This window comes from Uloborus diversus, unplaced genomic scaffold, assembly GCF_026930045.1.
Source record: "Uloborus diversus isolate 005 unplaced genomic scaffold, Udiv.v.3.1 scaffold_1247, whole genome shotgun sequence".
In the NCBI taxonomy this organism is placed as follows: domain Eukaryota; kingdom Metazoa; phylum Arthropoda; class Arachnida; order Araneae; family Uloboridae; genus Uloborus; species Uloborus diversus.
Window position 1 is genome coordinate 5,454 of NW_026557929.1, and position 24,543 is coordinate 29,996.

General features: G+C 34.0%; 1 pseudogene; it reads right to left on the reverse strand.

Moving 5' to 3' along the window:
• Positions 1 to 584: 584 nt before the first annotated feature.
• LOC129232533 (L-2-hydroxyglutarate dehydrogenase, mitochondrial-like) overlaps positions 585 to 24,543 on the reverse strand; it is a 34,617-nt pseudogene continuing 10,658 nt past the window's right edge.

Genomic DNA, 24,543 nt, shown 5'->3' on the forward strand with positions numbered 1-24,543 from the left:
TTTTTGTGAAGGGGGCTGCTTTTGAGACGCGGAATTTTGTGAATGGGACCCGCTTTTGCGATGGGGAATTTTGTGAATGGGGCCGCTTTTGCGACGCAGAATTTTGTGAAAGGGGCCGCTTTTGCCATGCGGAATTTTGTGAAGGGGCCGCAAAGCGGCCCCAATTTCGCGCTGGATCGACCCCTGAATTAACAACATCGGTCACTTGTCTGTGCTAATTATATTAGCTACCAGTTTGTTTGGCACTCTTAGCTTCCTCAAGAGGTTTTCCAAATCCAGCTCAGTCCCTTCCTATGCCGGGCTGACGAGTGCTAACGAGCACGAAACCACAGTCCTCGGCTGGAATGACTGAGCTGGCGGTGTATTTCAACAGCAAAATGTTGGAATTGAACTTTAATTTCCGGCGAAAACTAAAACAGGAAGCTTGTGCAATAAAGCTAACATAATAGAAAACAAAAATGCAAAAAATATTAAAAATTTGCAGTGACCGCCCCTTTTACCTGCTGACGGCAGCACAGTGCTGTACTGTTTTCTCCCTCCCCCCTCCCCCTCAAAAAAAAATACAAAGAGAAAGTAAAACCCACCTGACGACGTCAGAGGTAGTCAGTGCAGGGAAATATTTCTTCAGGACCGCAACTTGGGCTCCGATGTTGAAGTTCTTGTACATTTCGTTCAGGCCGAAGAGCAGATGCTTGCTGGCCAGCCTCCTGAAACCCCTGGAGAGAGGAAAAAAACAAGAATTAGACTTTGCATCGCTTCTATGTTCTTAATGTTCATTGTAGAAGTGACTGTAGGTAGGTCCGTCAACAAATACCTAGTTTTTTAAAACACGAAAAATTATATACGAGCATATTATATACAGTAGACCCTCGTTTTACGCGGGTTTATTTTACGTGGTTTCGATGATACGCTTTTTAAGATTTGACGCCTTTGTTTTATTTTACGTGGATGAGTTTCAGTTTTACATGAATGCGGCAATGCGAACAGATAACATTTTTCCTCTTCCAAAATCCAAACTCTTAAAGATTGCAGATGACGCATAATCGACTGCATTTTGGCGTGCTAATCATCGAGCTTGAACCGCCGAAGACATTTTATGCGATTGGGTTCCAGAGCTCTTTCCAGAAGTAAAGTTATTCAACTCACACGGTTCAGAACTCAATGGAAGAAGAGCTTTCAGGAGTGACAAAGGAGGCCAAAACCAACGAGGATACCGAGGTCGTTGACACACAATCAAAAACGTTCACATTGAACATTTTGAGCTATTCCTAGACAATGGAAATGATCTTTCTGATTTGTTAGTGGAGGAAGATTCTATCATGGAAAGAAAAATCCTTAATGACTGCCAAAAGACTATCATGACCAGCTCCTTTTTCTAAACAGAACACTAAATTAATGTAAGTTTTCTTTATGCATGTTGCGCATAAAAGTCGATATAAGTACACATTAAATTTTCATAAAATTAGTTAGGGCCAGATTTAGGGGAGGGCAGGCGGGGCTACTGTCCCGGGGCCTCCACAATAAAATTTTTACAAAATATCCTAACTTTCACGGCTCGAAAATATCGGATACAGTAGAACCTCTCAATGAGGGACACTAATGGGACCAGACATTTTGTCCCTTAAATAGAGGTGTCCCTTCTTGGGAGGTATTTTAGTTGTTTATGCATGCAATGTGTTAACTTAATAATATTTTTTATGAACTTAGATTATTGACGGTTAAGATTAAATACTATACACTTTTCATACACAACTAAATAAAATTCACACTTTTTAAATTTTTAATTTTTTAACGTTTTTATTATTTTATTAATTATAATTGAGTCAAAAATTTGGCAAGTAAAAAATTTTGCAGCATAAAGCAATTATTTGGAAGTAATTCATTGCATGAACTTGCTTCATGTCACATAACTTACAATGTCTTGCATTCAATTCACATTTCAATTACTACATAAAAAGCTAGTCAGTTTGTGCCCTCTCCTTTGGCCCTGAACCTACTTGAATAAATATCTTGATGGGCAAATCGTGCATGTAACTTTCAGCCAAACTTTTACAATATATACTTGTTTCTTTAATATATGTTAATGTTAAACTCTCTTCAATTAATTTCGAGAGGAAAAGTGAAACTTGAATTCCAGTAAATTCACTCTTTCTTATGCATACACATAATTTTTTGTAATGTGACTATCCCTTAAATAGAGTGTCCCTTAATTAGAGGCAAATACATGGAGGTCCCTATTCAAAGGGACTGGGACCAGAAAAAGTGTCCCTTAAATAGAGGTGTCCCTTATTCGGAGGTGTCCCTTATTCGGAGGTGTCCCTTAAGGGAGGTTCTACTGTTTATACATATGTATCAAAATATTCAGATATATATATCAATGTATCGGATATTTTGGAAAATAGGATGATCTTTTCGAACCCTGATTAGGGGCCTCCACTCCTTCATTGCCCCGGGGCCTCCACACTTCCAAATCCGGCCCTGAAATTGCTTGTCACTAGACTGAAGTATTTTGTTATCTGCGGGACAAAACCCTTATTTTAACACTGGTACAGTAACCCCTCATTACATCGCGCTTTTCGGGGGACAAAGAAAAGGAGCAATATATCCGAAAGCGCGATATAACGGAGATCATTAAAAATAGTTATAAGTCCAATACACAAGTAAATTAGCATTCGTTCTTTTTGACAAGATTTTTTAATGGTTTGGATGTAGTTCACGAATGTACTATCACACCTATCGAAATTTTAAGTAAATTTTCACCGTCAGAAAGAACATCAAATGGCGAATGAAGACGATCTTACTGAGCTACCGAGAGATTAAGAGTGAGCATTCCAATACCCTCTTATTCCCAATAGATTTTTAGACTTTCTAATCCGTTTGACTTGCTGTAGAAAGGATGTGAAAAGTAAAAGTAACCACATTGTTTACAGAAAACTCCTTTGCCCGTCCAGATCATTCTTACTTTCTTTGATGCTAATCCCGGTCTATGCAAACAAGACCAATCTTTTCTGTACTAAAATAAGAGCATATGTTCTCTTCTACATGGGCTACTATGACACTTGCTTCATGTCTCTCACTCATTGTGAAGGTAATGTATGAATACAACAGAAGATGTCCAGTAGTTTGCAGACTATCTTCAGCTGAAATATACTGCACGGGTATGTATATTTGGATGACAGGAGTTGTGCTGCTGCTTTTCCAGCAAATCCAGAAGAATAGCTTCCTTTTGGTCATTTACAAAATAAAGAAAACAGAGACCTTCTCTGAGCAATATCATATGTTTTCAGAAATGGCTTCAAACTTAAAGCAAAGTTTTTTTCTTATATTATGCTTTAATATTTCGGGAGACTGAAGAAAGGAGCGATATATCCGAATGAGCAATATAACGAGGCGCGATATAACGAGGGGCTACTGTATTAGGTTTCAATTTATGCAGTTTCGATTTACCCGGCATTTCCGTGGAACGCAACCCCCGCATAAAAAGAGGGTCCACTGTATAAACACAATCAGAATTGTGAAAAAAAAACTTTACAACTACATAAAGGAAAAACTTGGTGTATCTTTTTCTCTTCTGCTTGTCAACCGATTTTCTTCATTCTTTATTTGTTTAGTAGCTATTGCACAGTTTCAGTACTATCAATAATTTTTTTTAAATCACACTAATTAACGATACCATTAGTTTAAAAAAAACTCAGGCACAGTGAATCAAAGCTCAACAAGTGAAGTATTAGGTAAATGAACTGAACACAAAACAAGTAAAGTATGAAGATGATTCAAATAAAATAAACAAATATGTCAAATACAATAAATAAATGTGTGAGATTTTATTCCTTTTTTTTTTTAGACTGTTTTAAACGGGAAAACCTGTCGACAGCTTCGCAATGGCAAAGTTGTATTTTCATTTATTTTGGGACTGGGCCTTTTTTTTTTCCTTTTCTACAGTTCTGTCATAGACACCCACCAGTGGTCTTGTTCTGTTTTAATTTCATCTTTAGTGAGTCTCTGCTTACTTCATTTAACCAATAGTCCAGTCTAGAAGGCCGGATATCTTTTTTTCGAACATATATAATGTTTCTTGAATGTTCCTATGCTGTTTTCACCTGCCGCTTCCAAATCCGTTGAGTGCCAGACTGCCAGACAGGGCCCGATTCGGGAGTGTGGAGGCCCCGGGGCAGCGAAGGAGTGGAGGCCCCAAATCAGGGTTCGAAAAGGTCATCATATTTTCGAAAATATCCGCTACTTTGACATATATCCGAATATTTTGATACATATGTATATATCCGATATTTTCGACCCGTGAAAGTTAGGATATTTTGTAAAAATTTTATTGTGGGGCCCCTTTGTTGTGGACGGTAACTTGTGTCCCCCTCCCACACACACACAAACAAAAAAAAAAATATGTAAACATGTAATTCATGCAATTCAAAAACTATCAGGGTTCGTGATTTTTTTAATTTTTTTTTAAACAGAGATTTTTGATCAGATTTTTTTTATTTAAAGCAGATTTTTATTAAATGTTCAAAAATGTGTAGATATTAATTACTTTACCATTTATAAACATAATATATTTCATTAAATAGATGAATCCATTCAACTTACCTAAGATAAGTTCTCTAACTATTCAATAATATTTTAAGATTTATAAATAGGTTATAATGCTTAGATAAGATGTGATTTTATGCCTTGCTAAAAGATAATCGAGTTCTCGAATGATCCCGAATAATTGAGCGATTCGATTACGAGAACTCGATTATGCCCATCAGTAACTTGTAGTGCTACTTCCAGCCAATGGGATGTTTCCACTTTGCTAAATCGGTACTGAGTATTGCCGAGGACAACACGTCATCATTCAACTACACATTAAGTACAAACCCCACATCAAAGTACATCAGCAATGAACTCTCCGTGGACCTATCGAGACTAAAAAAAACGAAGAACGCGGACTCACTGAGAGCTGATGAGGCGCGAAAGGTCTCTGGGGTTGAGGTCGGTGAATTGGTAGCCCTCCCTCTTGAAGGCCAGCACTGCGTTGGGGCCCAGCCACACAGATCCATCCATGCGGGGGGTGAAGTGCACCCCCAGGAAGGGGAGCCCCGGGTGGGGGACCTGCAAAAAGTAACAGACAGAAAGCTTCAATATCCAGCAGAAGACTGTTATAACGCACACCTCGGGACCAGAGCTGTTGCGTTACGCGGGTTTTTGCATTATACTGTAGAATACCTTTATAACGCCGATCTGTATTACGCAATTCTCTATAAACCGCACAACTTTTCAGAAGTAAACAATAAGTTTTGAAGTTTAAAAAATCCTCCTGTTTTGCCTTGCAAACATAAAAATTGTTAGGAAAATTAAATTTTGAAACAGTTTTTCATCTTTCCATCTTATTTCAAAGCTTTTAAATTGAAAATGAGTACTCAGAGTAAACAGAAAATACCAGATGATTCTTGAAAATGCAGCTGTTATGCAAACCATGAAGCTAGCAGAAGTGCAGCATAGTTCACTTTCTTGTAATAAAGAAACATATTTATTTCTGAATGACTCATTGTATAATTAGTATTTTAATACTCACTATAGATAAAACTTATTCTGAAGTGCTAGTATATAGATATATTTTCAATATTAGTTTTAAAAGTTAGTGAAATGACCTATATAATGCCAAGTCCTGTATAACGCAAAAGCTCTGGTCCCGAGGTGTACATTATAATGGTCTTCTACTGTATAGATCATCTCACATATTGTGAAACTAATATATTCAGAATATATTTGTATACTGGCATTTCAGAATAAGTTTTAACTGCAGTTTGTATTGAAGCAATAATTGTACAATGTACTATTCAAAAAGTATGTTTCACAATCAAAAAAGCAATAATTATTACTATTCAAAAAGTACAGTCGGCTCCATAGGCGGATTTAGGCCGAAATATTTGGGGGTGCAACAATAACAGGGATCTGAAGAGGGGGGGAGGGTTATTCCCGGAATAACAAGGCAGTGGCGAAATCAGAAAATAATTTTAGGGCGGACACACTTTTAAGTCTAAAAAACCGCGATGTAAACCATATTTAGTAAGATTAGGGGATGGACAATTCTTAACATTTCAAACTGCAGAAAAAGTCTTAAACGAAAGTCGATATTACACTGTTAAAAAAATTTCCTGAAAATAACGGAGAAAGTACCGGCAGCAAAGTTGCCGTAAATATTACGTTTCCGTTCAATGACTTTCCGTGATTTAACAGAAGTTCCATTTCTTATTTCTCCGTAGTTGTAGTTTTCCGTTTATAAATTTCTCGTGACTGAACGAAAATTCCATTTCTTATTTTTCTGTTCATTTACGATCTTTCTGTGTTTTAACAGAATTTACGTTCCTTATTTTTTCATTGCGATATTTTTTCCATTTCTCACTTTCCCGTATTTATGTAAAAAGATTTTATTTTCAAAAAATATTTAAAAAGATACGTCAAGTATTGACTTTTCGTTTCATTAAAAATTTAGTTCTTTAAAATGATATACAATACAGATATAGTTAACTGTTCTAAAATTATTACTTTTTTTTATTTGCATTTGTTACTCAAAGATTTTTTAAATTAACATCTGGAGAGAGAACTTACCTAACATACCAAGCATCCATTTGCTGACCAAAACTTTTTATATCAACTTCAGATGAGTCAAATTAATCAAATAGTACTAGCAGAAAAATTGATGGATTTGAATAGAACACCAATTATCCCTGCTGATACTGTTCGATATTCCCTTCGTCGTACATTGTCTGGGGTGGCATGGAAAAACATACATGAAAATTATGATATTTTTATTTGCAGAATATGTCAAATAAAATGCTATTAAAAGCAGGTTGACGTTATCATATAATAATATACCTGATAGAGAGTACCGCATATCTATTGTGTTTAAAAACAGAATCATTGACATGCACGTGAAGAATTTTTGGTTCCCAGATGCTACATCCCCCCCCCCCCCAATGATATCCAAATTTTTCACTCATTGGAATCACAACGTAGATTTTTAGTACATAATCATTATTACTTAAGCATATATCAATCAGTTCATTTTACCCGAACTGTTTTTCCAAGAAACTTGCAATAATCTCAAATAAGTTGATGGATAAGATCTTAATAAATTGAATTAAATACTTATTGTAGCCAAAACTTTCAGTGTATATATAAAAGATCAACAATACACCTTTATTTAGAGATTTAAAATAGTTACTTTCAGTATTCCAAACTGTGAAGCGAATCCCCCCCCCCCCCCCAAAAAAAGAGTGATTTTTCCTATCTTGCTCGCATACCACGATAATCTCCGGTATAGATACGAAATGGCATTTAGTGTATTAACTTTCAAGAATTCATAAGAGCAGTAAAAAATAACTCTATAATAGTTGTATAAATTCTAAATAAACTATCATCGGAATTCTATCAAATGCATATTAACAAGGAAAATACATTTGTATTAACATGTACAAAGATATTCAACAACACTTACATATGACCAGCGGTGCTAAATGCATCTGGATACAGCTAATCCAATAGGCTTTATTTTAAATTGATAACACGAGATCCTTAAACTATTCTCACTGCTAGAGCACACAATATGACTAACGAATAGAATTGTTCAAAGTATTGAGCAAAATATTAAAACCACAAAAATATTCTAATACTGACTGAGTAAAACCCACATCAAATCACCAGGGCGATCAAAACACATCTGCCAGTCTAAAAATGGCGCGAACATTTTTCCAAACCTACAAAGTTCAAAGGCTTATAAACAATTTCGACATACGAGTATATTACTCTCCAGACATGAAATAGCAAGCTATCTATTTTGTCTACAGCATCTGAGTTGTTATTCTAAATATGCTTTTAATTAGCAAAATTTAACAGTGCGATTAATAAGCACTATCAATAAGTGATGTTTATCATGACTTGAAGACTAATCAGAGCAAAGTACAGCACAGCGGCAACCCTAGAAATGGAAAAATTCCGTTTTCGACGGGATGTTTACGGTTTTGTAAGGAAAAAATACATTTTGAAGCATTACGGAAATATTCTGTTAAAATCAATCAGAAAACTACCTGAATTTTCAGGTTTTTTTTAACAGTGTAGAAGCAATGTTTGAATCTAGCTACTGGTTTGGAATGGGATTCACGCTCCAGAAAAAATTTGAAATAGTAGTTTTGTAAACGCAGTTTTACAGTTCTTGGTGATATTTTAGAGGCAAGAAAGGTACGTGTGGCTCGAAGGCTATTTTTAGAAATTTTAGTCTTATAAATGTGATTATAGTTCATATTTATAGTTTGGGTTATGAATGAGACTCATAGACTGTCTCCAATCGATTTTTTGAAAAGCAGATAGAAATACGTAACCCCTCCCCTATCCCCCACGCTACCTCTTTAACTTTTCATAATTGAAGTTTCAAAAATACTACGGAGGACAATTTTTGCTGCTGTTACCGGACGGTGTGTTCTAGAACTCTCCACTGGAAAATTTTCGAAATTGAAGTTCTTCTGCAATAATCCATGGTATTAAAAAAAAAAAAGATTCTCCCGCTTAAATATTTCGAAATAGTGGTTTTCAAAACCAAAATATTAACACCTCTTTGATGATAATAGAGAAAGGGGGATCAGAGGCCCTTGTTCGAATATTTTCCAAAATTAAAGTCTTAAACACATGAGTGTAAGACCATATTTGGTAACGTTAGGGACACTGCAGTTTTTCAAAACTGAAGCTCCAAAAACGCAATTTTAAACGATTTTCGATGTATTTAGGTGATTAGAAGATCTTCCTTGAAAATTTTGCGAAAGTGAAGCCCAAGAAACAAAATTTGAGATACTCTAATACCTTTAACTGGAGAAAGGGCTTTGGAGAAGAAACATTTTGAGGACTAATAGAAAAAATGAAAACAAAATAGAAAAAAAAAATAAAAAAAAAAGGGAGGGGGAGATATGAAAGAAAGAGGATATTGTGCGAGAAGGCACACAATTCGCCGCCAATAATCTGAAGCTGTTGAAAAATTTATATGTCAATATTTCTTTTTGAAATAGAAATTAAGAATTTTTCCCAACATTCTTTTTTTTCCCAACATTCTTTTTTTTCCCCCCGTAAAATAACTGCGTTTTCTCAAAATGAGATCTTTTCTTCTCTTCAATAATAAAGAATATTTTTTTTAAAAAACATCTACTCAGCATTTTGTGGGGAGGGTCATTAGTCTTGTGCCCCCCCCCCCTGTATGCACAACTGCAGCAAAATGTCCGGAAGTCCTCCTTCAAAAAATTTTGATTATTTACCTTAAAATTGTTGGTTTTCGGTTGATTTCGGTGTAGATTTTATTGATCAAGTTTCTTGCAATAGCCATGTTTTTTTTTTGGACTTTATTAGCCATTGTTGTTTTAAAATAGAAGAGTTTGTATTGATATACGAATAATTACCCAATTACAGAATATGCAATTATTCTATACAATAACACAGCACTGAACAATAAATTGTTTGAGAAGTTTATTTGCATGAAATTATTTATTAGGTTTTTTTTTTTTTTCCAAATGGATAAAATTACTTCAATTCTTAATATGAGCACAGTTATGTTTTTCTTGCACTAGTGACGTGTGGTGATACACTGGATTCAAGTAAATTTACTAGTATAGCAGCTATGAATTTTTTCCCCCAACTGCGTTTCTGAGTGAAATATACTGAACTAATTTTTTTTCAAAACCCGACCAAAAATTTTGGGGGTGCGGCGCACCCCCTGGCACCCCCGTAAATCCGCCTATGGTCGGCTCTCCGTTTAACGACGCTCTATTTAACGACTTTCTCTGTTTAAAGACGACTTTTCGCGGTCCCAGATGGTCCACTGTAGTGTTAAAAGCATTCTATTTTCGGACGCTCTCTACTTAAGAACGATTTTTTTGCGGTCCCTCGAAAGTCGGTAGACTGAGAGCCGACTGTATGTTTTACAATAAAAATAAAGTGTAATCTATCTTTATGGTTTGCATAACAGCTGCATTTTCAAGAGTGATCCGGTATTTTTCTTTTTTTAAACTGCAAATTCTAATTTTCATTTAAAATCTTTGAATTCAGATAGAAAGATGAAAAACTGTTTAAAAATTTAATTTGCCAAACAATTTTAATGTTTGCAATGCAGAGGGCTTTTTTTAACTGCAAAACTAATTGTTCACATCCGAAAAGTTGTGCGGGCTATAGAGAACTGCGTTATATAGGTCAGCGTTATAAAGGTATTGCACACTATTTACTTAGGAAAATATTGCTACAAAGATGAACTGAAGCACCTTGAAGACAGGGGCTGTAGGTGCCAAAACCAAAAATGTGGAGATGGCCCTGCTAAGCACAAAAGCACTTTTTATCAAAATTGATTTACTCTCCCGAGGTGCAATAAATAAATAACTTTGGGCCTAGGAATAACAGGAAATATCCAACCTTGTTTAGCACAAATGCACAGATTACAGAACAGGATTGGCAAAAACCCGGGGTTTTTTTAAAAAAGCCCATTAATCCAGGGTATTCCGGGTTTTTTTAAAAATAAAAGCTGGGTTTTTTAAAAGAAATGTGTTTTTTTTTTTTTTTTTTTTTTTTGTCTTTTTTTAGGAAAAATGTGGGGTACTTGTAGCATATTGTAGCGTAAGTATATGGACAAAGCAAAAAAATTGTCTTGGGGCAAAAAACGCTGGAAAATTCAGCGTTTTTTGAAGAAAAGTAAAAAATATGACGAAACCAAAAAATGGTGAAGTTTCAGATTTCTTAGTTTCTATGATTACCAACAGTTAAGGCAAAGTTACTTCTTGAGTGATAAAATCTATTGTTCGTTTGTAATTACATTTTTTTTTTTTTTTTGCATTTTACTTTATTGTATTTCATTTTGTTATGCAAAACTACTGTAGAACCTCAAGCAGTTTAAATCCCTTTTTACTGAATTCCAGCTTCATCAAGACATTTCTTTGAATTTTATGTCGCCTGTTTTCCTATTCCTGTGTACAGAGTAAGAAATATTAAACTTTTTTGTAAGATAATGAAAATACTGTACCTGTTCTGTTTTCTGTCGACCGTTTAAAAAATCTGTTTATTTCTAAAAAATATACCTTGTGTTTATTCAAGATTTGTGACGTGTTGGTTAGCAGAAAATAATTCAAATGAAAGCCTTTTAACCGGATAATTACATAGCACAAAATAAAGTCAGGTTAAAACTTAAATCTAACTTTAACTTAATGTGCAGTCATTAAACTATTCTATTATTAACTTTTTATTAACAAATTTTCGTTCATCTGTTTGGATGGATTATTGAAACAGGTAGTATATCTATTGACAGGCTAGTAAAAAAATATTTTAAAAATATTATATACATAAAAAGTGTTTCTTTAAAAGTTTTTGCACAAATTTCTTTGAAGCTTAAGCTAGGAGCTGCTTTTATTTCCAATGTACCTAAGCGTAGATTTTTTGCAGCGTAAATTTGTAAGCAAAATTCATGCTTTTAGTTTTAAAATTAGAAAAACTAAGTTTTTGAAATGATACACATTTAAAATGTGAAAAAGAACAACACAAAAGCGTTATATCATACAAAATCTTCGGATCTAATTTGCGCTTATGTTTTTTTCTCAAATTGGAATTTCCTTTAGTTTCAACTTATTATTGCTTATGATATAGTTAATCTGCGTAGGTGCTAATTACTAAAATAACTTCCCATTTCTTAAATTAGGGACTGAAAAAATAGTTTTCGTCTTATCCAGCAGCGAGATTTGGCTTGTTGGGGTGTGTGAATCTCTTTCTCAAAATACCATATTTTTATATCGAATTACATATGAAACTAGACAGAAATTTTCTCTAGACTTCAAAATCGTGGTTATTTTTTCTGCGATTAACAGCAAAAAATATGCGTACCTTCCAAAGAGACTGGAAACCATCCGGCTATTCTTGCTCGCTTTGTGTAATACACCGCGGTCGTAAGTGCTAAATGAACTCAAATATTTGGTATACACTTGATATTTTTAAAATTTCCGTGGGTCTGGTACAACATTAAGTATTTTTATTTCTCAGTCATCTTAAATGATAGGAGTGAGTCATCTGGAAATTATAAATTTAGATGAAGGTCGGCTGTTTAAGCTCCTCTATATGAGTGTTTTTTTTTTCCTGAAGAAACATAATTTTACACGAAAATAAACTTTTTTTGATGGAAAGTCTGCTTCCAGTTTAACCCTGGGAAAAATATAAATAAAATCAAACCGTAAACGATTTGTAACTGTGACGACAAAAATTTCGCTCTCTACATAAATATAAAAAACAACTATCATTATGGCAATCTTAAAAATCAGAGCAACACCAACTTTGGTCAAGCGAAGATAATAAGTAACTTGTGATTGCACCCCCCCCCCAAAAAAAAAAGAACTTTTTTTCGAGTCACTTTGAAATTTGAGGAATGAGGATTCATAATGGAAGACTTACCGGGTAAATGTTGGTGGAGATCATCTTGGCTTTTTCCGGTTTCAGGACCAGGTATTCCCCCGGAAAGGAATGATCGGGGGGTCCGGGGGGCATCCCGTCAGTCCCGACAGGAGGTCCGACTGCAGCCCCCCACAGGTCACCACCCACTTGCAAGGGATGCTCTGGGGAAAGAAAAGAAGTTTGTGAAACGAAAACCGAGCTTATTCGTTGCTCCTTCACATTTGAACATTTTTTTTTTAATAGGAAGAACAATAACTAATGTCCGAATAAAACAAAAAACAAGAAATTAAAATTCTCAAACCATTCTACATATAAAACTAGATAGTAAAAAGTTTTCCTTGGACAATCCAATCCTCCTCCCCCCCCCATAAAAAAGGGGGGTGACAGTTGTATCTATCCCCAAACCAGGGGTAGATCCAGTAATTTTTGTAAGGGGGTTGTCAAGTTTCAGTAGCCAGTAAAGTGGAAGAAAAATCAAGTACAACTAGAACTTTCTTTAAAATAATATGCAAAATAATTTTTTTTCTTTAAAATAATATGTATTAAAATTGTAATGAAAATTGTTGTCGTGAAAACAATTATAAAATTGTTTGAATAAATGAAAATAAAACATTTTTTATGCTTAATGTGTCGAGAAAATTTTCGTTTCAAGGAAAACGAGAAAGGCACAACATTAAATTATGCGACAAAGTTAAAAGAAGTACAGGATTGCGGACATACGTTTCAAACTTTGAATTGTAAACTGCCCTGATTAACGCTTGGGGCTTACTGGGCCTAGACTCAGCCCCTGAAATTTAAAACCCCTATTTTTTACAAAGTTACATTACATGTAAAAGAATTTGTATTTATTAGACTTCAAAAGACAAGTCCTACAAGACTAAAAGTAAAAAGGAATTGACATTGATTACCTACACTAAAGTTTCCAGGACAAAAAATTGACATTTAACAATAATAATAATAATGCAGGGTTGGGTTTTGGACTGTCCAAAACTGGTTAGGACAGGACAGGAGGTTTTTACCGTCCAAAACTGTCTAAAACTGTCCAAAAGTGTCTGAAACTGTCGAAAACTAAAGCGGTGTAATCTAACCAATTCTTATTCACTGCACTATTCGTAATGCATAAATATAGATATTAATGAGGTTTAATTTATACATATATATATATATATATATACACTGGTGTCCAAAAGTTAAGCATAATTGCTATTTATGTGAGTAATGAATGAAATATACATCGGAATAGGAGTAAACGTGATATGCAAGTGCAACACGGTTACAAAACAATGAAACTACAGTCGGACCTCCATATAACGAAGCAGCAAATTGCCGGGGAAAAATTCGATATATAGAAATTTCGATATATAGAAACAATCTAATTTTCTCATAAAAATCTCCTAAAACATTAAAATTAAAGCTAATTTTCGTGCATGAAACCCAATTTCTAATTTATACGAGCATTGGATTAAACGAAAGTTAATAATTGAAAAATTAACAGAAATTACATTTTTGTGCCTTCATACATCTTCATTCTTGGCAGTTTAACTTGATCCGCAACATTAGGGGGATTTTCGTTTTGACAATGTAATCCGAGAGAAAAGTAAAAAATCAATCTACTTAACTTGAATTATTTTTACTGAAGCTAAAAAGACTAGGAATGATAATCAACAGACAAAAAGGATAACTTGAAACTAATTTTACAGTGTTAGTGGTTACAACTAAAATTTGAAATAAACTCGAGGGAATTTAAGAACTCCAGAACGGAACAACGACTTATCTACACACCCCTCAAACCCAAATTTCTTATGAGTTTCTTAGCAACCGTTGGTAAACATGATTTTCTCCCGTAACCTTCATTTTTTCTCGAAAAAAATTTCGATATATAGAGATTTTTTTCGATATATAGAAACAATTTTTCTATGTAATGAACATTGAAATTTGCTGGGATTTCGATATATAGAAAATTTCGATATGTGGAAGTTCGATATATGGAGGCTCGACTGTATTAAAAAAAACTGTAATTTTTACTTTTATTATTCAAAAGAATAGTTTGAAAGAAAATTAGGCGTATGAGGAATCTGCTCTTCACACAAAAAAAAGAAAAAAAATATGATACTGAAGTTTAAAAATGTGTATGACCACGTCTGACAGCCATGCACTCTGCACACCGATCACTGATGCTTTCTATGACATGGTGGATGAGTTGTGGGCTCAAACAGTTCCAAGCATGCTGGAGAGCTCTTTTTAGCTCCGGAACGGAGCTTGGCGGGAACGAATGGGCTGGAAGTTCTCTCGCGAGAATATCCCAGTCATGTTTAATAGGGTTCGAATCAGGGGAATTCTCTGCCCACGTCATTCGCTAGATATTTTCTGATTCAAGGAAGTTTTCGACCACAGCTGTACGGGGATATGGCGCATTATCACCCATGAATATGAAGTCAGGACCGACAGCACCTCGAAACAAGCAAACATAAGGTTCAAGAACTTCGTCTCTGTATCTTTTACCAGTGACAGGACCTTTCTCGCCCATAAGGAGGTCGCTGCGACCGTATAACATAATGCCCCGCCCACACCATTACTCCCACTGACGCAAAGTGATGTCTTTCTCTTATGTTTCGCGGTTGGAAACGAGTTCCCTTTTCTCTCCATGCTGTTATCTGATGAGAATCACTCTGTAGAGTAAAGCGGGACTCATCACTCATCATCACATTGGCTCGCTGTCCCCACACCCCAATGGTGATGTTGCAAGCCCCAGTTTAAACAAACGAGTTTATGCGCTGACGTGAGAGGAATGCAAACTGCTGGTCTTCTGGCATACAGACCAACATGATTGAGTCTCCTGTAAACAGTTTGCCTCGAAATTGTTATTCCTGTGGCGGCACTGAGCGCCAAACTCAGTTCTCTGGTACAGCTGTCCCTATGACGTCACGCAGAAATTGCCAGAAATCGATCTTGGCGAGCGGTTTTGACTTTTGTTCGACCTGGTACTAGTCGTCGGGGAACATCTCTCGTATTTTGAAACCTCTGTCACAGTCTCAAGATTACACACTGAAGCACATTAAGAATACGAGACACTTCGGATTGTGATTCCAGCATTCCAACGATTATTTCCTCCGCAAACATGTCCAATTGGCACCTTTGTACCATTATTAATCTTGTTTCAATAAAACCATTGTTTTTTGGTACAGCAATTGCATGAAACGCGCCTGAACTTTCTAAAATGTGAGAGTCGTTTTATCCACACTCCGACATGCGCACCTATTTCGCGAATGATACCATCGACTATGACATTTTGCATAAGCATAATGTTTCTTCTTCAACCAATGAATCTCCATAAGTAATTTTATATAATTTTATGAACATTTACAAGAATTTTCTCACATTTTATGAATTATGCTTAACTTTTGGACAGCAGTGTACAGTAAACTCCCGATTATTCGCGGAATAGGGTGGCACGGTAACCGCAAATAAGCGAAACCGCGGATAATCCAAATAATAAGTAATAAACAATACTTAGTGTATACGATGGCAAAAAAAAATATATATATATATATATGTATATATTAATATTAATAACACTCGCGCATGCATTTAAATTATAACTGAAAACATTGCTACATTGCATTTACTGACATTGATTATAAAAAACTGTAAAATCTAAAAGCGAACAATCACACGATCATAATTTTGGGGGGGAATGTGAAAAGAGCCGCGGATAATCCGAGCAGCGGTTAATCCGACCGCCGATAATCGGGAGTTTACTGTATATATATATATATATATAATGATATTTGATAATATTTTTCTCCAAAATATTCATTTAAAAATATTTTACTTTAAAAAGTTGTCAATAACTGTTACATAAAAAATTCCTTATGTAACAGTTGGTAGAGTTGTGAAAAGAAATTCACAACACTACCAAGACAACTAATTTCAGTTCCATTCATAACTCAAAGGAATGTTATTAAATGTACAATATTTAGGTGCAAAAAAAAAAAAAGGTCTTTGCAAATAGGTTTTACATGATGTTTTAGTAAAAACTATTTTTTAAATCATAGATTAAAGAATGGGAAACTGATGATTAAACACTAATGCTATAAAACTTGTGCTATTCTTTTTTTAATTCATATTTTTAATACAATACATTCTGTAACAAAAAAAATTGTAATTTATTGCATTTAAGTCAAGTATTACACTATGTTTTGAACACTTTCTTTTGCACACATGCATAAATGTCGAAAAATTTGGTTTGTGGAAGAAAAAAAAACTCCAGCATACAAATTGAAATTTTTAATGAAGAATTTAACTTCTACATAACTAGATTAAAATCAGCTGAATAAATAAGTTACATATATATTTATACTTGAATGCTCACTTTGAATAAATATATTAAACACTCAAAAAATAATTTTGACACATTTTGTTCTGTTTTTGACATTTTCTCACAAAATATAGTTTCTCAAAAAGTAGTTTTGGACACTAGGATTTTGAACAGGATGGTAAAAACCTTGTTAACCCTGCTCTCATTTGCACACACGCATAAAGATAAGGAAATTTGGTTACTAATGTCAAAAAAAACTAAATTATCTCATGCATACAAATTTTAATTTTAATCAAGAATTCAACTTCAATGTAACTGGATTAAAATCAGCTGCATAAATAAGTTGAATGCTCTCATTGAACAAATGTTCAATATAAAACATTACTTTGATACATTTTATTCTGTTTTTGATCTTTTCTCACAGAATAAAATTTTTCTAAAAATATAGTTTCAGACACTTTCACAGTTTTGGACAGGACGGTAAAAATCAGGGTTTTTACCATAGTGTCCAAAACCTTGCCAACCCTAGGAAAAATAAAATAATAATAATAAAGAAAATGTTTCTTATCACAGGGGGGTCAGCTGACCCTTTGCCACCCCCCCCCCCCCCTGAATCCGTCCAAACAGTCGATGGCTTCGTTAAATGTAGAAGAGTAGAAGCAATTTTGTCTCATCATACCTAGACGGGCGATTTTCTATTTCATACTTACCAACCTCCGAAGGAATAAAAACAGGAGATTCCACAAGAGGTATATAGGTGATTCACCAGAGACATATCTTCACAACAGAATTATTAAATTATGCATTTAAATAACATGAATACTAAATTTAAAGTGAAATGGCGATTTTTCGCAGATGTAAGCAAATTGGTAGCAGCAATAAAAAACACTGCAAAGGAAAAACCAAATAATAAGGAGCGAATTTGCTTAAAGTTTTGTACATTCCTCAGTCTCTACCAAAAAAGTATAGCTACAAAAATTTAATTACTAAAATCCCTCCCCCCCCCCCAAAAAAAAAATCAATATATAATGAAAATAAAATATAAAATAAGTAGGTAGAGGGTAGCACATGTTAAAACAACTTCAGACTTTCAAAATAATTGAAATATTTTCAAGATGCAAAGAGATTGAAATCTGCTGTCATTTTCAGCAAAGCATGTGCTTCGTTGAACAATGCAATGTGGAAAGCTTCCAAAAAATTAATTTTTACTAAACCAGTTATTAATTGGAAAAATTCTTACTCCCTAACATTGGTGTACAGTAGAAGACCGTTATAACGCACTCTTTGGGACCAGAGCTTTTGCGTTATACAGGTTTTTGCGTTATATAGATCATTTCACACATTTTGAAACTAATATTCAGAATATATCTATATGTTGGCACTTCAGAATGAGTTTTATCTGCAATGAGTATTAAAGCACCAGTATTAAAATTAGTTATTCACAAATAAATATGGTTCACAATCAAAATCCTGCACTTCTGCTAGCTTCATGGTTTGCTTAACAGCTGCATTTTCAAGAGCCATCTGGTGTTTTCTGTATACTATGAGTACTCATTTCCAATTTAAAAGCTTTGAAATAAGATAGAAAGATGAAAAACCATTTCCAAATTTGGTTTTCCTTACAACTTTAGTGCTTGCAAAGCAAAACAGAGGGCTTTTTAAAACTTCAAAACCTATTGCTTACTTCTGAAAAGTGGTGCGTTTTATAGAGAATTGCGTTACATAGGTCGGCGTTATAACGGTCTTCTACTTTACTAGAACAGGGCGATATCTATTGAGAAAAAAGTGTAAGTTCTTTATGATTGAATGAAAAACTGCAAAAACGGGAGAAAATCGTAAAAAACGGTAAATTGGTAGATGGAAGCAATAAACCGGAGTCTCCCGTTGAAAACAGTAGAGTTGGCGAGTATGCTATTTGGTCAGTGAGTGGGGGAAGGGAGACGAAGGGGGGTACCCACCGTGGATTTCCCGCAGACGAGGCATCTGGCCAAGAAGTGCTTGACCTCAAAGTCCAGGTAGAGGTCGGCCCCCGAGGTCCGGCAGTCGTCGGCATAGCAACGGGTGACCTGCTTCCAGTCCACTATGCCCGTGGAAGGGGACCAGATGGCTTTTAATCCCTGGAAACAAGATCGAAATTAATTTTATTTATTGTCATTTTGCACACTAAACATGGTTAAATATAAACTAAGGCTTGACCATAAAGTTTTACGAAGCAATTTTGAGTTCCTCTTTTATAAAATCAGAACTTGCCCGTAAATGGACGAAAAGACTGAATTTTGAATCATTAATTTATGTTATTCCTCTTTTGCTAGGAAATCTTCTTTACTAATAACAAAGCTGAAAGTCTGTCTGGATCTCTGTCTGTCTGTCTGGATGTCTGTGACGTACATAGCGCTTAGACTGTTTGGCCGATTTTCACGAGTTTGATGGTTCTCATCAAATAAAATCAATCTTGCCCATCTTCGTTACACCTCCAATGCATAAGGAGTTGTTACACAACAAATTATAACACAAACAGCATTCTTTATAAGTCTCTGATTAAAGTCTGGGGGTTTCTCCAATAAATGGAAAAGTTCTGTCATTTTTAGAAGAAAAAAATGTAATTAATATATCCATACTTTTTCTTTCATAAAGCAGAGGGTGGCAAATATTACCGCACATAATGAAATTATATTCAATGTCCAGTAAATTACCGCTCAATAGCCAGGGCTAAACATGAAATACACCGCCAGCTCTTCAAATATTTTAAAATCCTTATGCTGAAAGCAAACAAGGTAGTCCAGATAAAATTTTAAAAATGGTATCTGTACAGGGGTGTGCCTTCAAATATTGGGGGGGGGGGAGGGGATTTTCTAAATTTATTTACATCAATCTATTTATTGATTTCTTTTTATTTTTAATTATTTATTTTATTTTGTTCTGTTTACATTTTATTTCATTTATTTATTTAGTTTGTGTGTGTGTTTGTCATTAAAAGTCAGAACTTTTCTAATAAAATAATAATAATTATTATAAATAAATAAATAAATAAAAAATATTTTTAAAGAAGTAAAATAATAAAAAGAGAGCTAAAAAATAAAAAAATAAAAGGAGGGTTGAGGTTTTTTTTGGGGGGGGGGTATTTGCACCATTGAACTTGGGGGGGATGAGCACCCTTGTTCCTGTACATAATAAAATAAGAGTAGTACAATCACGAGTATTTAGAATTGAACGCAGGTATTATTTGACATAATCACACAACTAAACATGAAGGGGAACTAATTCAGTTTACTGGAAAAATCGGCAAAAAGGGAGAAAAAAATTATATTTTGCAAACAAAAATAGTTTTTTAATAGTTCTTAGAAAATATAGTGTATACTGTTTAAAAAAATATATGTAAAATATTTTTTTTCTTTTTAAAGGAAGCATATATAAAGCATTTACTATTAAAAACAGTAGCGTTTCTGTGTCTTAACTGCAGGTAGTTTTCCTTATTTGAAACAACAAAAGTTGTATAAATTAGTCAAAATATCATTCAACCAACAAATTTGAATAGGATGTGCTTTTTGTAAAACGTCATTCGATCTTTTTGATAGTCATTAACAGTTTTTCTTTTTCTCAATTATAAATTGAAAATTTTAAACAAAGCTGCAGTTTTTTAGCTTGTTATATGCATTTAAATATGCATCCAAATTCATATATAAACAGTTGCGGAAATCCCGGGGGGGGGGCAAAGAGGGGGGTGACTACCCCGCACACTTTTCATCATCAGATTGCCTAAATGTTAAGCTTTTAATTTAACAATTTCAATTTTTTTATTCGATTTTGTGTGAGATTGCTCAAACATTAACTTATACAGGGTGGCGACAGGAATTGTGAAAAAAAGTTCCCTGATTAAGTTCACCAAATTTCCCTGATTTACGTTACCAATAACAATGGTTTTCTTTCTTTGCTCTACTTGAAATCCATTGTACGTTTGTATAAAATGCAGTATTTTAAACGTTTTAAGTTGTGTAAAGTTGTTGAACTAAAGATATGTTTTTAAAAAATACTACTTTTTAAATAAAATGGTCAAAAAAAAAAAACATATCAAGTCAATTTCTTTTGAAAAAAAACCCCTACAAAGCAGTATGGAAAGATTATAGGAAATTTAAGAAAAAAAAAATACTTTACTTCCAGAAACCACTTAACATAAGAATTTTAAGAAACTATTAAAATTACTCTTAAAAACATATTTGTATTTATGATAGAACTAAAAAGTAATTGAACTTATTTTGAACTAAGTTTTCAAACAGTATAATAATGGTTGCAAGAATAACAAGTAATAGTGAAAGAATAGAAGTAATGTAGTTACTCTTATATAACTAATTGACATATTTATGCAAAACAGATGAAATCATTTGACATCCATTCATAGGGAGGATTTCTCTCATCAAGAACATAGGTTTTAATGAATGAATACAGCATTTTAACAGTAAAAAATAAAGATATTTACTTAAGTACACAAGTTAACTCTATTTCAAATGATTTCAGTATGTAACGAAAAAAAATCTTAAATTGCTTTTGTAACAAACAACTTTGAAATGCAAGGAAAAAAAAGAAAAAAAAGCAATTAGTTAATTTCAAAATATGTAAAAGAAGAATACAACTTGGTTATAAAATTAAAGAATCACTTAAGTCTGAAGAAAAGAAAACCTTTATAATCTGCGGTGACAACAAATAGTATAACGGCAAAAAAAAAAAAAGTTTTTTTTATTGAAAGTTCAATTTTAGCAATTGAATTAAAAATGCGAAGAAGTAATAACTTTTAAGCTTTTATAGTATTAATTCAAAAACCAAAGATTTCTTCTTGAAATCGTGATTATAGTACACTAATTACTTCAAAATAATGGAATAAAGGCAAAGGAGCTAAGGCATTAATGAAGGCTTCCTCTTTGCCTGTAGGGTTGTTTATTTTACGTAGCATTGAAAACATAAAAGGAAATTTCAAGCTAGGTAAAATGAACAACCTAACATACACAGAAGCAATCTTAGGAAGTTCATCCTGTGGTTAAAAAGTAAGATTCAATACTTTGACGTTGAGGAAAAAGATGCACAAATATGCGGCAGTGTATAATCGCATTTCATTAATTTAGCTTTTGTTTTGAACAGATAATTGGCGGAAAATGCATAGGGAATTAAAGTACTTATTTTTGTAAAGCAAAAAGATTTTTTTTCTTCATAAAATCAATTTTCCCTGATTTTTTGTTATTTTTTCAAAATTCCCTGATATTTCCCTGACTTTTCCATGATTAATAAAGTTCCCTGACTTTTCCCTGATTTCCCTGATCTGTCGCCACCCTGTTATATTGCTTAAAATTTCAGTTATAAAACTTAATTTTGAAAATTTTCCAGGATAAAAAATACCTGAACGCACTCCCTCCTTTCTTTAAATTTGAAGACGACCTAAATTTGCGTTTTAAAGACTCCAGTTTGAGGGGGGTGGGAATGAGGAAGAGAAACCTCTTTGATAGCGTAAAACTGCATTTTTTAAGATTCTAATTCAGGAGGGGGGGGGGAGATTTTCGGAGATCTTTATCTGAAGTCCCAAAAGGAAGTTCAAGTTTTAAGGATTTCATCAATTAAAAAAAAAAAAAATACTGGGTGAACCTCTGAACCCTCTCATTCCTCCTTTCAATAAAAGAGAAAATGTGCTAAAAGTCGCTTAGAAAACATTTCAAAGTTTAAAATTTCTGGGAGAGAACCCCAAACCCCTTGCTGCAAGTTTGCTAAAGATGGCTTTAATTTGCCGCTTTATGACATCAGTTTCAGATTTTTTTTCCTCGAAGAGCCTTTCTTGATTGGAAAACATTTACGCAGGAGAACTTCAGAAGACCCTCCCCTCCCCCACCAGGGTTGTAAGAGTTTCGGCCATTGGTGGTTTTTACCACGGATCAGGGTTGGCTTTCTGCCGACAGAAACTAGTTTTTGCCGTGCGAGTAGCAGAAACTGTTTATAACCGGTTAAAACCGGCAGAAACTGGCAAAAACTTAAAATTGTCTTAAATAACTAAAGTCATTACTAAATGATATTTGTTTAGATAAACTAAAAAATGAAACTTCATTTCATCATTGTAAAAAAATAAAATGTTATGCTAGTGCCCTTGATTTAGTTCAGAAAGGGAACTTTTCAATTGCTGATGCTCGTAATATTTGGATTAATCTAACAAAGGACGAAAATAAAATGGGTTCTTAGGAAAGAGGCGTGACATGCAGAATTAAACTGGCATTACTGTTTGTAATTTGCTCGAAAATAAGCTTCATCTAAATTGCTTGTGATTGAAATTATCATGTGCTTCAAGAATTTTGCTTTCCAATATTAAATCTAGATTTTGTACCTAATATCACAGCCCAACAAATTGGCCCCACTTCTCGAAATTCATTTTTCCACACAGTCGAATTTTCACCACTACCCTAATTACTACATGATGGACCAGTTTAAAAAAATATACAATTTGAAAGTTTTATGAATATTGCTAGTTCTTTGATGCATTGCCTGCTAGCTCTTCTGTTGGAAGAATATTCTAAAGTTTCTCATTTGAGAAACTTTAGAATTTTAGAACCACCTTTTCCAAGAAGCAACTGCGGGGTCCAAACAATGTAACATTTGATTCTGAATTGTGATAATATTGTAAATTAAAATGTGCTTTGGTTAACGATCAATTATGTTTTCCATGCATTTTCTACTGTCTGTCAATAGTTTTTTTTTTTTTTTTTTTTTTTTTTGTCGTTTTGGGAGTTTTTGCCAGTTTCTGCCGAAAGTGGTTTTTGCCATGCCGGTTTTAACCGGTTTCTACCAGTGGTTTTAACCGCCCCGGCAGAAGCTTGCCAGCCCTGCCACGGATAAAACCGGTTAAGACCGGCTTGGATAAAATCCGTTTTGTCCAGTTTTGGCTATCGAACGTGGATATAGGAAATAAAGTTTAAAATCAAAATGGAAATGAGTACATAATTAACAGACACATTAAACATCAATCCTATGATCAGTCACTATTCATTATTTAAGTAAACAATTTATTTTATACCCTATGGAAGTAATAAATGACGGCATGTTCCGAAAGGGTCAGTCAGATAAAAGGAGAATTATGTGATTTTTTTCTATTTAAATATATTTCAAACAGTATAAATAGAATAATATATACCTGTTTCCTAGTTTTATGCAAACAAAATGAATTTCAAATTTATCAAAGTATATTATTTATTTCTTAATACATTGAATTCATGTTATGTAAGAAATTATATGCTCTAAGCGGTTACATTGCGTAACACTTGACAGGGATCCCAAGATTAATAACTCGGGATCTCCATAACTGCGTAATGGGGCTTTCCGCGGTTGCCTACTGCGCAGATGCATGAGAGTGCCTGAGTTTATATGGCTATAGACAGTCATGAAGGCATGACTGCAAAAAAACCTCCCGACCGAATAGCGGGATAACTTTATGGCATATCTCTTGACCGCTATTCCGGAAAAAGGGCAACTTGGCTGCCCATCATGTATATTGTGAGTAGAAAAATAAATTAGTTTGTGTGTGTTGTGAACATGGTCTCTTCAATTCTCTCCCTCTCCAAAAGTTGATTTATGGAAAATGTGACAAAGAAGAAGGGGCAAAAATCCTCTTCATGTTACAACTTTTTTGAAGAATAGCTATTAGTTTCTATTGCAGGGTGTTTAGCATTCCTAATAAACGAGTGTTCTTTGTCTTTGTTATGAACAATTTTCAATGTTAACATAAGAATAATGGTATTTAAATC